Source organism: Lynx canadensis, chromosome D3 (assembly GCF_007474595.2).
Source record: "Lynx canadensis isolate LIC74 chromosome D3, mLynCan4.pri.v2, whole genome shotgun sequence".
Classification (NCBI taxonomy): domain Eukaryota; kingdom Metazoa; phylum Chordata; class Mammalia; order Carnivora; family Felidae; genus Lynx; species Lynx canadensis.
In genome coordinates, this window is record NC_044314.2 from 76,525,126 (window position 1) to 76,539,008 (window position 13,883).

At 58.6% G+C, this 13,883-nt stretch overlaps 1 protein-coding gene across 4 annotated transcripts in view; it reads left to right on the forward strand.

Moving 5' to 3' along the window:
- Positions 1-13,883, forward strand: part of CMKLR1 (chemerin chemokine-like receptor 1) — a 47,671-nt gene that overhangs the window by 21,777 nt on the left and 12,011 nt on the right. The window contains exon 1 of one of the 4 annotated variants that reach the window (XM_030336468.1): positions 3,335-3,393. The exons of 2 other annotated variants lie outside the window; for them this stretch is intronic. The gene's annotated coding sequence lies outside the window, so the exon portion shown is untranslated. Of the gene's footprint in view, positions 1-3,334; positions 3,394-9,152; positions 9,447-13,883 lie in introns of those variants that run through there. One more of the 4 variants, XM_030336467.1, reaches the window with a different exon arrangement.

Genomic DNA, 13,883 nt, shown 5'->3' on the forward strand with positions numbered 1-13,883 from the left:
GAAAACACCCATGTGCCCTCTACTTCCCAGGCTGCTGTGGACCACCCCCCGGAAGGATGGCCATTCGTGGGGTCCCCTCCTTGGCCCACTCTGGGGTGGGCCCATCAGGACTTCATGGACTTTCTCAGGAGTCAGGCAGAAAGGTTGCTTTCAACCTTTTCCCCTTCTGTGTGTCTGACTCTGAATCTCTGTATTTGCTCTGCCTTAGTCCTTCTTCCCCTGCCCTCACAGTTTAGAGGCTTCTGTTACCTTCTTGGTCATTCTCTGTCTCCCCCTCCTCCCCTCCTCTCTGTTCCTCCATGTCCTTTTCCCTCCCTCTATGTCCTCTTCCCTTGGGGTTTGCTTGGCCGCCCTTCCCTCCGTGCAACTCCTTGGGTGTCTGCTGCGATCCCCTGCTCCCTCCTCCCCACTGAGATTACCTCCACCCCCACCCCACCAAACCCCTGCCCTGCTGGGCCTGCAGTGGAGAAGACTCTTCTCCCAAATCTCCCCGAGAGTGGAAGGGCGGGTCAGCCACATGGGGCTCAGTAGGGCCTGTGCTTGGTTTAACGCTCTGCCGTTACTGGTCTTGAAATTCTTAGTACTTCCTTTTTTTTTCTTTCTTTTTTTTTAATGTTTATTTTTGAGAAAGAGAGAGAGAGAGAGAGAGAGAGAGAGAGAGAGAGAGAGAGCATGAACAGGGGAGGGGCAGAGAGAGGGAGGGAGACACAGAACCCGAAGCAGGCTCCAGGCTCCGAGCCATCAGCACAGAGCCCGACGCGGGGCTCGAACCCACGAACCTGAGCTGTGGTCAGTTGCTTAACCGACCGAGCCACCCAGACGCCCCTGGCGTGGACCTTTTCAAAGAGTAGCCACAGCCTCTCTGGACCTCAGTTTCTTCGTCTGCCAAATGGGGATCATGGGAATGTAATGACCCAGATGAGTGCTCAGCACGGGCCCCAGCATATGTGGGCGGGCAAGGCCAGCACTCAGGAGCTTTTGGCTTCCCTCCCTCTGGGGCGGAGGAGGGGGTGATTTGTCAATAGGAAAACCGTATGATTTATTCTCCAAACTGAAAGGGGCGTGTTGAGATCCGAGGCACAGGCCGAGGTGTAGGGTCACCATGCAGGGGTCGTGAGTGTCTTTATCAGCATCCTGAACGTGGTAACAGGCGAGCGAGCATCGGGGAGCCGGCGTAACCACGCCCTGGCCTGGCCTCCAGCTGGGAGACCGCACGACTGGGTTCTAGCATTTGCCGCAGAGCATGGCGTCCCCCTCGCCCTAGCTAACAACGTCGGGACGTCAGGGAAACACGATCAGCGAGAAGGCCTTGAAGGCCGCGCAGTCCAGACTCCCAAACATCCTAGAAACGTCTTCCGATTAAGCCAGCAATACGTCGGCCTGAACGTCTAGCCACTCCTTCCCGGGCACGGCGGGGCAAAGTGGCTCTTGCCAAACAGCACCCTGGCGCGGGGGCCGCCGGCTTTAGGGAGGGCACCGTCTCGAGGCAGCGAGCATTTGACGGACGCCCCTCCATAAACACGCAGACCTCGAGGCTGCGGGTCCACGAGGACACCGATCGCCCCATCACACCTCGTCCTTTGTGCCCAGACCGCTGGAGAGAGTCCTTCTTGCTCCCCGGCCCCAGGAGGGCTCACCGTTCCCCGCCGGCTGGGTTTGTTTTTCGCCGGGGGCACGCGACGGCCGGAGCCGGCTTCCCTTTCCGAGATTAGGAGTCTGGGCGTCCCCTGGGTGGCCGACCCAAGCTCCGTATTTAGGACATTCCTTATCGTCTGCATTTTTCTCCTCAGCCCTGGCTCTGCTTTCTGTCTCCACCCACGTTCCCTTCCTCCTTTCGCTCTCATTTTTAATTTATGTTCCCCTGTACACGTGAGCCTCTTGGGAGACTTTTCTCCCCCACCCACCCCCCACCCCACCCCATCCCTTCTGGACCACGCCAAAGTGTGAGCAAACAAACAGACAAACCCGCAAGCCAAAGCATCCTGTAGCCCTCCTCCTTCTGCTTGGAGACACAAGGGTCCCAGCGGGTGGGGGGGCTGGAAGGCGCGAGGTCAAGAACGATGCAGAGGAAGGGCTGACCAACGTGAGAGTGAGGAAGTCGGCGGCCCTCGTCCGGGGCAGGAGGTGGCCGGCTGACCCTGTGTGACTCCGGGGGGCTGAACCGGGCTCCAGGTGACCATGTCAGGTCGCTCGGAGTCCAGTTGAGTCCAGAAAGGAAGAGCTTTCTAACGGCCCCGTGGGTCTTTCTCGAAGTTCCGCCGGTGGAGGTGGGGAGGAGAAAGAGGAGTGACCTGTTCTGGAACATGGCAGAACCCAGGGAGAGTTTATTTCTGGTTCTTTTTCCGGAGCGTTGACTGGAGGGCCCGGGCGTGGGCTCCCCCCGTTTCAAGGCCAGGCGATCTGGCTGGCGAAGGGCACCCCTTGATGGTGCCCGTGTGATGCTATCTTCTGCCTGTCTCCCCCCACCCGCCCACGAGGTAAGCGCCACCAGACACGAGTCTTCGCACGCTTCGCTGTCTGTGGCATCCCCACACCTAGCCGGGCGCCTGGCACACCACCGAGCTTTGTCACATTCATCGAACGAAGGCCACAGCTTCCGGTGGCCGAGCCGGAATGCAACCTCAATATTGTCGCCCTCCAGAAATAGCTGTCTGTAAACATAACAGCCCAGGGGCACGTCTGTCGAGTCAGGATCTTCACCTACAGAGGCTGACCAGCCCATCCTGCTTTGCCTGGAACGTTCTGGAAGCCCCGCCTCACGGGATACCCCCAAGCTGGATGACTGGTCTCCCTGCATTGGGGATCCCAAGGTGGGTCTTTACACCGACCCACCTTGCGGATGAGGACGTTGCTCCCTGGGCCCGAGATCTGGCTCCGCGTCTGCCGGGTGAGGCTTAAGCTCTCGGCGCGTTGAGTTACTTTCTTTTTCCTGTAACGTGAGGGCGGCAGCCCCCTCGAGCCTGAAGCCTCTCCAGCAACGGCTTTTAAGATTCTGGAATTTCCTCTGGGCTTCAACCAGCTGTTTTTTCCGTTGAGGGTGGAGGGGTAGTTTTCCCAGCAGGACCCTTCCGTAGGGCAAGGCTGGAGCTCTGCCTTGGGAAAGGTGACCGCGCAGTGACAGGGTTGAGGGGGAGGGCAGCCCGTTCTTCCTCCCCCCGCGCCTGGGAACAGGGTGGGGTCTCCTACTCCACCGTTCTGGTTGCTAGCAGCAGCAGCCAGCCCTTTTGTCAGCCGCCTGGGCTGGAGCCAGGGGGTTCCAAGGGGCCCCCAAGGCCCCCGTGCCCAGGGCTGGCAGCCTGGCAGGGCGCAGCTGTGCGGCTCAGGGCTCCCGGATCTCTCCGGGGTCCACCCGCCTGCCCAGGAGCCCAGCGAGTGGCAACTGTGCCGTCCGAGGTGGGTGAGTCAGGTCACTGAGGGCTCTCGGAGGTGGGGCGGTGGATGTGTGGGACGCTGTGACCCTGCCAGCCCCGGGCACAGTTGGGGTCAGCGGGCATAAGAACACAGTGCCCTGTGCCCAGAGGGACCTCCAGCAGGCAAGTCACAGGACGCCAGGGACAGTCACCGTGACTGAAGATGCGGCTCCTGTGTCAGAGCAGCCCAAGCTCGAATCCCATCTCTGCCCCTTCCTTAGCTGTGGGGCTCTGGGGCTAGTGGTCTTGCTTCTTTGAGCCTCAGTTTCCACTTCTGCAAAATGGGAATGAAAAGCCTGCCTTGTTGACGGCTTGTTCTAAGTAGAGGTTGGCACCTGAGAAGTGGGGGTTAATGTCGTCACCCCAGCCTCTCACTTTCTGTCCCTCTCTGCCGAGGGCAGAACCCAGAGACCCAGAGACAGGTGAGGGCTTCTGAGTCACCCTGGAGAAGCTTGCTAGTGAGACACGAGGCAAGTCTGAGGCTCGAAGGCTCAACACAGCCCTGCAGTGGAAGGGCCATCAGTCCCTCGGGGGCTTGGACGCACCGTGATGGGACACAGGGACATTCTCACCAGCCTTGTGGATTGCCGCTGGGGTCCGTTAGAACAGAACCAAGCTCCAGGCGTGGCTGCTCATCCCGACCCTGTTCCTTTCAGAGTCTAGTTTCGACATCTGTTGCGTGGGGAGAATAATCCCTCTCCTCTGGGGGCTTTGTCCGGCTACGGGGAGAAGAGGAAGGCCAAGCCCAGCCAGACGCCTGGCCGTCCCAGCACGAGTGTCCTTTCTTCTCGTTGTCACTGCTGGGGACAGGGCGGCCTGGATCCGCATCGAGTGCTCAGCGAGGCTGGGAGGAGCTGAGGGAACAAGACAGGGGCACTGCAGGCCGAGGGGATCGGCCAGAGTCAGAGCCTAGAGGTCTCCAACACCATGCTAGGGGGGCACTGGGCTCCTGGAGCACGAGGGAGCAGATTGGTTTGGAAGGACTTGGGCTCTGAAGTCCCCCCCCTCCACCCCTTCCCCCCCAGTAGCCCCGGGCCCTGCACCCCTGTCCTGGGTCAGTGCCCCTAGGTTGCTGGCATCACCCAGGCTGGCCAAGGGGAACAGATACTATTGCTTACACGCCGGGGCCCTCTTTTCCTCTCTATGGCTGTTCTCCACCGGGTCTCCTGTTTTGTGCTGCCTTTCCCCCTCTCGCTGTGTCCCACCTCCGTGCCTTCGTTCCTGCTGTCCCCCAACCCCTCCAGGATATCCCCTTCCGCTGAGACTGCTTCCCCCCTCTTCCCCTGCTCCTGCCACAGCCCCATAAGGGGCGAACACCCCATTCAAACCCACTTCTGCAGCTTCCTGGCCGGGCAGCTTGCGGCAAGTTACTTAACCTCACCGAGCTTCGCTTTCTTCATCCGTAAATGGCGCCAAGAATAGTTCTAACTTCAGGACTGATGTGGAGACCGAGTCGGTTGATGTGTAAGCGCCACACACATGACAAGCCCTGGAATGGACGTCACGAATTTTATGGCGTGTGCGCCGTGGTGTCGTATACGCTGTTGAAGGGGTCGGGGATACAGCCGTGAACAAACAGACCGAAGCCTCTGCCCTCAGTAAATGTCAGCTCCGATTTATGCGTCTGTTTCCGTGACTGTTATTTCCACCTGCCCGCAAGGTGGGATGGCGTCCGGTTCCTCCGAGCCTCGGACACCCGGCTCAGGGGCTGGCGTTGTTTGCAAAGTGAAGGCAAGTTCTCTGATTTGGGGATTCCCTTGGCATTCCTGATTTCCCTGGAGAGGTTATGGCACCTGAGGGAGCCCCTCAAGGGCAAGGGACATTGTAGGGTCAGGCAAACAAGTCTGCGAGGCCCTCAGTCTCTCTCTCAAGCTGCCGCCCCTTTAGGGGGCTGCGCACTCTCGCAGGGAGGTCCCTCCTCAACTGGGGGATCCCGGAGCTGGAACAGCTGCGTGTGAGGCAGGCGTGTCGCCGGTGACAGAATCCCAACCCAACTGGCTAAAGCAGTAAAGGAAATCCATTGGTTGAGGGAACCCCTGTGTGTAGCAAGGGTTTGGGTGCGGTTGGTGTTTCCGCATCTTTGAGGTCGGCCTTCTTCTGTGTTGGTCTCGTTCTCTGTTAGAATCTGCCCAGGTGGTGGCAAGAGTCCCAGGGAAGACTCTCATTGGCCCACTCTAAGCCCTGTGCCCCATTCCTGAAGCAGTCATTGGTGGCCCGCGGAGTGGGATATTCTCATTGGTCAGGCTCAGAGCAGGGGGTGGGGTCATCTCCTTCCAAGCCCTGCAGCCTGACGAGACGGGTGGGGTGGCTTCTGACAAAGAAGCAATGGACAGGCCCCTCCCCAAATGGATGCACGAATGGGCCCTGTCTGGGAGCACGTGGAAGGGCAGAAGGTGTCTTTGGATTCCAGGGGCTGCTAACCAAAAGCTTGGGGTTTGCTCACGGCTACCAGGAAGGGGTGCTTCTGGAGAGAAGGCCAGCATTTCTGCTGTTGTGGGGGTGGGTGCACAATTTTGACTTATATTTGGATTCCTTTCTGGGACCATACGCCTGGAAGGAGAAGGGAAGGGACGTCGCCAGGCCCCTGCTCGGTGCCCCGCACCGGGCTAAGCTCTGCGTGCTTTGTGACGCCAGAAGCAAGCGTGGGCTTTGGAAAGAAACTCCAGAGAGGTAAGCGAGGAGGAACAGACTGGATGCCTACATCCAAATCCTGGTTCTGCCACTTCCTCACTGTGTGGCCTTAGGCAGATTGCTTGACCTCTCTGTGCTTCAACTTCTTCACCTTAACAATACCCATATTCAAGTGGGATCGATAATACCCAATGTTGCTCCTGTCTAGATTAATTAGCTAGATCATGCTATATTAGCAAATTAGCTAAAGTATTCAGAACAGTGCCTAGTGCACTGTAAACTTCCAATAAGTGTTAGTCATGGTTTTGGCCCGTCTTGGCTGCTATAACCAAAACGGCGATTGATTTCTCACAGTTCTGGAAGCCGGGACGTCCAAGATCAGGGTGCCGGCAGATGTGGTGGCTGGAGAGGGCCTGCTTCCTGGTTCACATCTGCTCTCCGTGTCCTCAGATGGTGGAGGCAGGGATCTCTCTGGGGGGTCTCTCATAAAGGCACTCACCCCGTTCGTGGGACTCCACCCTCGTGACCTAATTGCTTCCCAAAGGCCCCGCTCTCTAACACCCTCACGTTAGGGATGAGCTTTCCACATATGAACTTGGGCGGGGGCGGGCGGGGGGGACGACACAGACCTTCAGTTCGTAACAGGTCATTACCATCATTACTTCCTTTACTGCAGTTCATTGGAGGAGGGGAGTCGAAAGTGGATTTAATGGTGGAATTCAAGGCATGGCAGCAGAGTTTACCCGGTACCGGTTCTGGGGGCGCGGAGGATGCCCTTCTGGAATCCAAAGTTCAGACCCGCGGAGGCTGCTCCTTCATTTGCATCCGTGCTTATCTCCTGGCGGGGGGGAGGGTCGTCTTCAGACTTACCTGCTTCACACACCTGTCCCAGGATGCGCATCTTTTGGAAGCGGCTGGTTCCGGCTGCCTGTTGGCATTGCCTTTCTCTCTCCCCCCCTCTCCCCACACCCCCGTGTCGAAAGGCCCCAGGCCAGTGAGACCGGGGAGACGAGGAGTCAGCATTGTCATGGCAACCAATTTTCATCTGTGGCTTCAGGGCCTCTGGGGGTAGAAGATGAGTCTCGACCCCTAGGACTGGCCAGCGTGGGCCTTTCTCCGTGACCTGGCTTCTCCCACGCAGCCTCCTCTGGGTGTCTGTGGTCCCCACTCGTCTGTTCATCTGAGACCTTAGAGCATTGGCAGTTACCATGGAAACAGCTCTTGAGGCAACACTGCCCACGTGGGCTGAGGAACTATTCCTCGAGAAAATGGGGGGATTGCCAGACTCCTTGGCGCCCTGAGGGGGCCCCGACTCCCGGAACCTCCGAGGACTGCCCCTTCTGGGTGGACCCAGAGCTGGCCGAAGGGTCCTTGCTCAGCTCGCGGGGCCCCTTGCTGGCCTCCTGCCTCCAGTCTTCCCTCTTCCAGCATGGCCCCCGTATCAGCGGTGTGGGTTAGGGCTGGGCTCATTTCAGAATGATGGACATCCCTCTGCTCAAAGGCCATCCGTGGCTCCCTATTGCCTCCACGATAAAGTCAGCGCCTTGCAAGGGTCTTTCTCCCGGCCCGGTCTCCTGCCGTCCCACTCTCCACACGCGCACTTACCATGCCCGATGAAGCCTCTGTGCCTTCGCGCACGGATCTGTCTTCGGGGATGCCTCCTGCCTCCCTGGCGCCCCATAGCAAAGGCTTTGCACTCTCCGAGGCTCGGCCCCAGTGCCACCTCCACCAAGAAGTTTCCCCTGATTTCCCCAACCAACTTCACTTTGCTTTGTCACAGTCTCAGCGGCCAACGGAGGCGGGAGGGAGACACAATGACTAGTGTGGGGATCAAGAGACTGGAGACTGCAGAGAAGCCCATCCTGTCTGTGATGCAGTATGACCAGATTGCTGCAAGCCCGGACTTTCGGTGACATCTCAGAGCATCTACCATGCCCCTGCACCCACCTCCCCTACATGACGGCAGAGACTGGGCCATCTGACGCCCACAGGTTCTAGCGGGGAGCGTGGCCCACTAGCAGCCATCTGAATAGATGCTTGAATGCACAGGTCTGTGCTGTTTCCTGAACCCATCGAAGGTGCTCCTACCTCAGGGCCTTTGCACTTGCCGTTCCTCCTGCCTTTAATCAGATAGTCACACGTCTCCCTCTTCCTGTGTTCCGGTTTCTGCTCAGAGGTCACCTTCTCAGAGACGCCTCCTCTGGGCACTCCACCTAAAATAATGCTCTTCCCCCTCACCCATGCCCTGTTCCTCTTTATATTTTCTCTGTAGCACCTACTACCGTCTGCCACTGTAATCATTTGATTTTTTTCCAGCACTTACACGATGCTTCCAATGCACCAGGCATGCTTCTAAAACGTTACCAGTGTAAACTCATTTAATCTTTAGAGTCGCCCCGTGAGGGAGGCGCTACTCACCAGGGCTGTTTCTCGGCTGAGGACACTGAAGCACAGAGAGGTGTAATGACTCCCCCAAGGTCACACAGCGGGTGGGTGGCAGAGCAGGGACTCAAACCCAGGCAGTCTGGCTCCAGAGGCATTTGCCTTCTTTGGCACCTACTTGTTTATCTGTTTGCCCCCATTCCTCTTCCGAGGATGCCAGCATCTTGAGGCAAGTGCCGTGTCTCTGTTCCCTGCTATATCCCCAGGACCGAGACCCAGGCCTGGAGCCTAATGGATGTTTGATAAATATTTCTTGGAAGGATGGAGAAAAGGAGACCCAAGGATCAGAGACGTGGAGGGAAGAATCCCTGGCCTCTGGAGCTTTCCATGAGCCCGATGTCAAGGCCATCTTGCCGGAAGTTTCTCAGCCTCCCGGAGGGTTTGAGTCAGCTTGTCTGGGCGAGGCCCCGGCCCACCCTCCCTCGTCCTCCAATAGGGCCTCTGTTCTCTGACCTCTCCCAGGCAAAGGTGCCAAACCACACTTCTGGAGCCCCAGGCCCAATGCTGAGCACACTTCCTCCCGTGACGGGGCCACGGAGGAGAACGTTCCAGGCCGGAGGCAGGAAGTCTCGGAAACAAGGTGGCCTGGGGTGAACGGGGCCGGGGCAGGGCTGTCCTTGGCCAGATGTTCCAGAGCCTCAGCGCGACGGAGGACGTCAGAAGGCTGGAAAGGGGCCTGGGACCCGAGGCTGCAGCCTGCCGGTGCCTCTGATGTGTCCAACGTGCCCCGACTTCTGACCCTAATCCGAGAGGTTCCAGAGAAGGCCGGTGCCCTGCCAGCTTCTCCTTGGACCCTCCAACAGCAGCTCTGCTGAGGGAGCCGTGGGGACGCATTTCCCAGGTCCTTTCCTATGACATTCCCCAGTAATCGTGAGTGCGACAGGCACTCCGCCGAGGGTTCCACCGAATGGTCGCGGCCCCTGGATGTAGACGCTAGGGAGGAGAAGCCCGAGGCCCGGAGAGGTGAGGTAACCCATCCCAGGTCACACAGCCTGCAAGTGCTGGAGATGGGGTTCCCGAACCTGATTCCAGGAAGAACCAAGAGAAGCCGCATTCTACCCATTGCTCCCTTGGGGTTGGGGGTGGGGCAACCTGGGGAAGGATCATGAAACTTGTTTGAATTTGAGTTTTCTCTGCCAAATGCGAATAAGGGGGAATTGGCATCGGGGGAGACCCCACGAGGGGCTGCCTCTTTTGCTAGGCGCATCTCGTAGGCCTTTTTCCTTCCATTTCACAGCCCGTCGGGCGAGCTCCGCGTTCCAGGAGCAGAAACGGGGCGGGGGGGGGGGTGAGAGATGCGGAGAAAACGGGGTAGAGCCCGCACAGCCGGGGCCAGCTCCTGGTTACGTGGGGATCCTCTGTGAGGACAGAGCGGGCACAAGAGCTCGGTTTCAGCCGAGGGTTTCAACCAAGTTGAAAAATGCTTCGCGGAGGCCCTCGCAGAGGATGTGGGGAGGGAGAGGGGGCCGAGCCGAGGGCAGGGATGTCAGTGACCACACTTCGTCATCCGGCCAGGGCGGCGTCTGGTCTGGGAGGGGGAGGCTCAGAGGAACCACTGGCTGCAGCCTGGCTCCCATCCCCTCCGCTGCCTCCAGACACATTCCAGGCTCATCTTCGAGTTCCGTCGGTTTCTGGAAGCCCGGCCCTCTGCTTTGGTTCAGAATCTGCTAAGTGCATTCAGCCCAGCTTTCTCTCTCCATCCGATTTTTCTCTACAAACGTTTGCTGAGCACCCGCTGTGCGTGGGGCACTCTGTGGACCCACATCATTGCTTCTTGACAGGCTCATGATAACTCTAGGAGGGAGGTCATAATATCAGCCCCATTTTACAGATGGCAACACTGAGTCTTGGAAAGGAGAGAGTTTGTTCATGGTTGCTTAGCTAAGAAGGGCATTTGAACCTGGTGGCTTAGCCACTGGGCAGCTTGGAGCAGGGGAATGAGCCCGAGACAACCTTGTCATAGTTAGTAAGGACCCCAGACCTGCTGACCGGGTGAGGAAGGGGAGGTTTATAAATCAGCCTTCAGCCACTGGGCCAGAAATCTTAGAACTGCAAGGGGTCCCAAGAAAGCACTTTATCCAGATTCCGTGATTTTCTCAAAGGAGGATTTTATCATCGCCATTCCATAGGCAACTCAACAACGGCTCAGAGAGGTAAAGCAATTTGCTCAGGGTCACACCGTGTGGAGCTGGGCCACACTGTCTTTTTTAGTGCCACGAGGCTGGCAATCGACGGACGCTTGGCCCATTCAACCGTGGCATTTTTAAAAAAAATCTTTCTTAATGCTTATTTATTTTTGAGAGAGACAGAGACAGAATGCGAGTGGGTTAGGGGCAGAGAGAGAGGGAGACACAGAAGCGGAAGCAGGCTCCAGGCTCTGAGCCGTCAGCACAGAGCCCGACGCGGGGATCGAACTCACAAACCGCGAGATCACGACCCGAGCCGAAGTCGGACGCTCCACCGACTGAGCCACCCAGGTGCCCCTCAACCGTGGCATTTTTTAAAGCTGGAAGGGAGCCTTCGGCACCGTCAACTCCAACCTCCTTGTTTTATAGACGGGGAAACCCAGGCCCCCAGAGGGTCAGGGATTTACCTAAGGGCGTTTGTCAAGTAGACCCTGTAAAGTATAAAGACTTCTGCCTCTCAGTGGCCATGTGACCTTGGGTGAGACTCCACCCCCCCCCCTGCCCCGGGCCTCTGCTTCTTCAACTTTAAATTGGCCGTAATAATGACCCCACCGTCGCATGGGGTTCGTGTGAAGGACGTACACGAAGAGCTTCTCAGCGTCCTGACGCACATCGTGCTCAGTAAAATACCATTATTTGGACGATGATATTTAATAACATTTAACCCTGAGAGCCTCGGAGTCTAGGCTCCGAGCCCCTGCTGTGAGCAGGACCCTGAGCACATGCCCTGGGCGGCACCTGGCCGGGGGGGGGGGGGGGGGACGGCGACCCCCGTTGGCAGCCGGCTCAGACCACATCCTGAGCAGCTCATGTCATCGCACCCAGTGCCTTCCGGATAAGCTCGGGGATTGCTTGCGTGAGCGGACACAAGGCTGGCTTTAGGGGATTAGGCGAGTCGGGTGCCGGGCCTCGTAGTCTAGGGGGATATAAGCATGGGGGAATTTGTTTACAGGTCACCTCCAGGGGCTGGGGCCGTGTTTATGGGAAGAGGCGCACGCTATCTGCCTGGCGGCTTTGGATGCGAGCTGAGTAGTTGCAAAGACACGCAGCGTTTGTGCGTCAGACCCACTGTTGGGGCCAGAGTGGCTTCTCAGCCTGGAAGGAGAGACGTCCACCCAAACTCTCTTGCTAGGGGCCTAGGTGGCTGGGAATGACTGCTGGGTCTGCAATCAGATGGGGGGGGGGGGCGGGTTTGCAAGGAAGTGTCCACACTCTACCTGGGCCCCGGAGCCTGTGGCCAAGGCAGGGTCTCCTTTGGGGCCGGGATCCATCCTGGGCTCTGTCGTAGCGGAGGCAGGGGCCTCAGGGACTTCGGTAAGGAGCTGGTGCTGCTTCTAAGGAGGGCTCGTAAGCAGAGAGCGTTGCAATGTGGTTTGCGCTTTGGAGAGATCTCTCCGGCTATCAGGTGGGAAATGAAATCCCAATGGAAACGAGCGGCTGGTTGGGGACCTGTCACCACCATCCGGGTGGGCAGAAGTGGTGGGCAGGTCTGGGAGCTGTTGATGGACAAAACGGGCAGGATCTGACAGATGTGGGGGTAGAGGGTAGGGAGTGTGGTTAGGGTCGTAGCCAGAAACAGGGAGACAGGACAGCCTAGGCTCGGAGGGCTCAGAAAGGGGTGGACAGTATAGGGGATGTACTCTCTCTCTCTCTCCAGCAGCCCAGGGCCAGCCCTGCATGGAGACCTTGGTGCCCCAGGCTGGGGGCCAGAGGGGGGGTCTGTACTTCGATCCAGGTGGCACGGCTGTGACCGACTCAGGAGACTCTGCCGGGAGGGAGCCTGACCTCCCTCTCGTCCTGCCCTGTCCCCCCGGTCGGGCTCTCAAAGAGCCCTGTGATGTCATTCCTGTGGGTCTGCCTGTAGGACACAGAGCTGTGGGGAATGGATCTGGGGACAGAGAGCACACCCGGGAGGAAGGAGTGGTGTTCTAATGCGGGGGAGGGGAGACCAGGCAGTAGAATGGATATTTGGGGGGGTCTCCTGCTTCTGTGCACTCGTCTGCTGTTGGAGGTTTCCTGGGGCCTCTGGTCTCTGAGCAAGTGGGTTGTCCGGGTCCAGGGTTATAGGCTCCTGGCTCTTGCCCACGCCTACGGAGCCCTAAGCTCAAACATGGCCCCATCCAAACCACAAGAAAATGGGACAGGCTGTTAGGCGGCCAGCACTTTCTAGCTTCACTGCAGTGACTCAGTGTGAGCTTCCAAGTGTGGGCGTGGGACCAGGGAGGAAATTCTCTCCCAACACCGAGCTAATTCTGTCCGGGGGCTGGCTGCCAGCCCGTGGCTGGAGTATCTGCGGTGGTGGTGGTTTCGAGGTTCCTGAGTCCTCGGAGCTGGGGATCCAGCAATTGAAACCCCTAATGTGTCTCTCACAGCCATCTGCCCGGTCTCTCTGCCCGGAAGGGTGGGGGACTGGTAGGTGGGAGCAACCGGGAACTCTGGCAGCAAAGACCTCAGAACCTGCAGAGGCCGTCTGGGCCAGCAGGAGGTGAGGATAAGGCTGGGGAGGGACATGTGTGGAGGAAGAGTGGCCGAGGCTAGGATCTGGGGCAACCAGAAATAGCAGCTTTGGGGGGCAGAGCGTCCTTGGTTCAAATCCTAGGCTAATGCTTAAGGTCTGTGTGAGCCTGGCCTGGCCACTTCACCTCTCCGAGTGAGCCCCCACTGGCAAATCTGTGCAGGGAAGATACAGAGGGGGGAGCCCTAAGGTGGGTGACGTGCCAGGCAGAGTTCTAGGCCCTGGGGGTACGCCACACACGAGACAGACGGAGCCCCTCTCCTCTGTGGCTTCGGGAGGGTCACTTGCTCTGTCTGGACCTCAGTTTCCCTGGCCACAAAATGGGATGCCCTCTGGGGGAGAGCTTGGAGAGAGCCAGAGGAGAGGCATCTGCGGCCGCCCATCTGGACCTCGGGGGCAGGCCGTGGGGAGGGCAAGAGCCAGGCCGAACACAAAGGAAGGAGCTTCCTGTTTCCCTGATGGGCTCCCCCACCCATGGGCCCTGCTACACACACGGACAGGGAGAAAGAGAGGCCGAGGAAGAAGCCAGCAGAGAGAGTCCCCGACAGACAGACGACAGACAGAAAGGGAGCCGAGTCCTTCGCAGACTTGGGGCCCTCGTTTAGCAAAGGGGCCCGCAACAGAGACCCAGACAGGAAGCGAAAGGCACACAGCTGCCGCCCAGATGCCCCTGAGCCCACGGGGACACGGGCCAGCGGA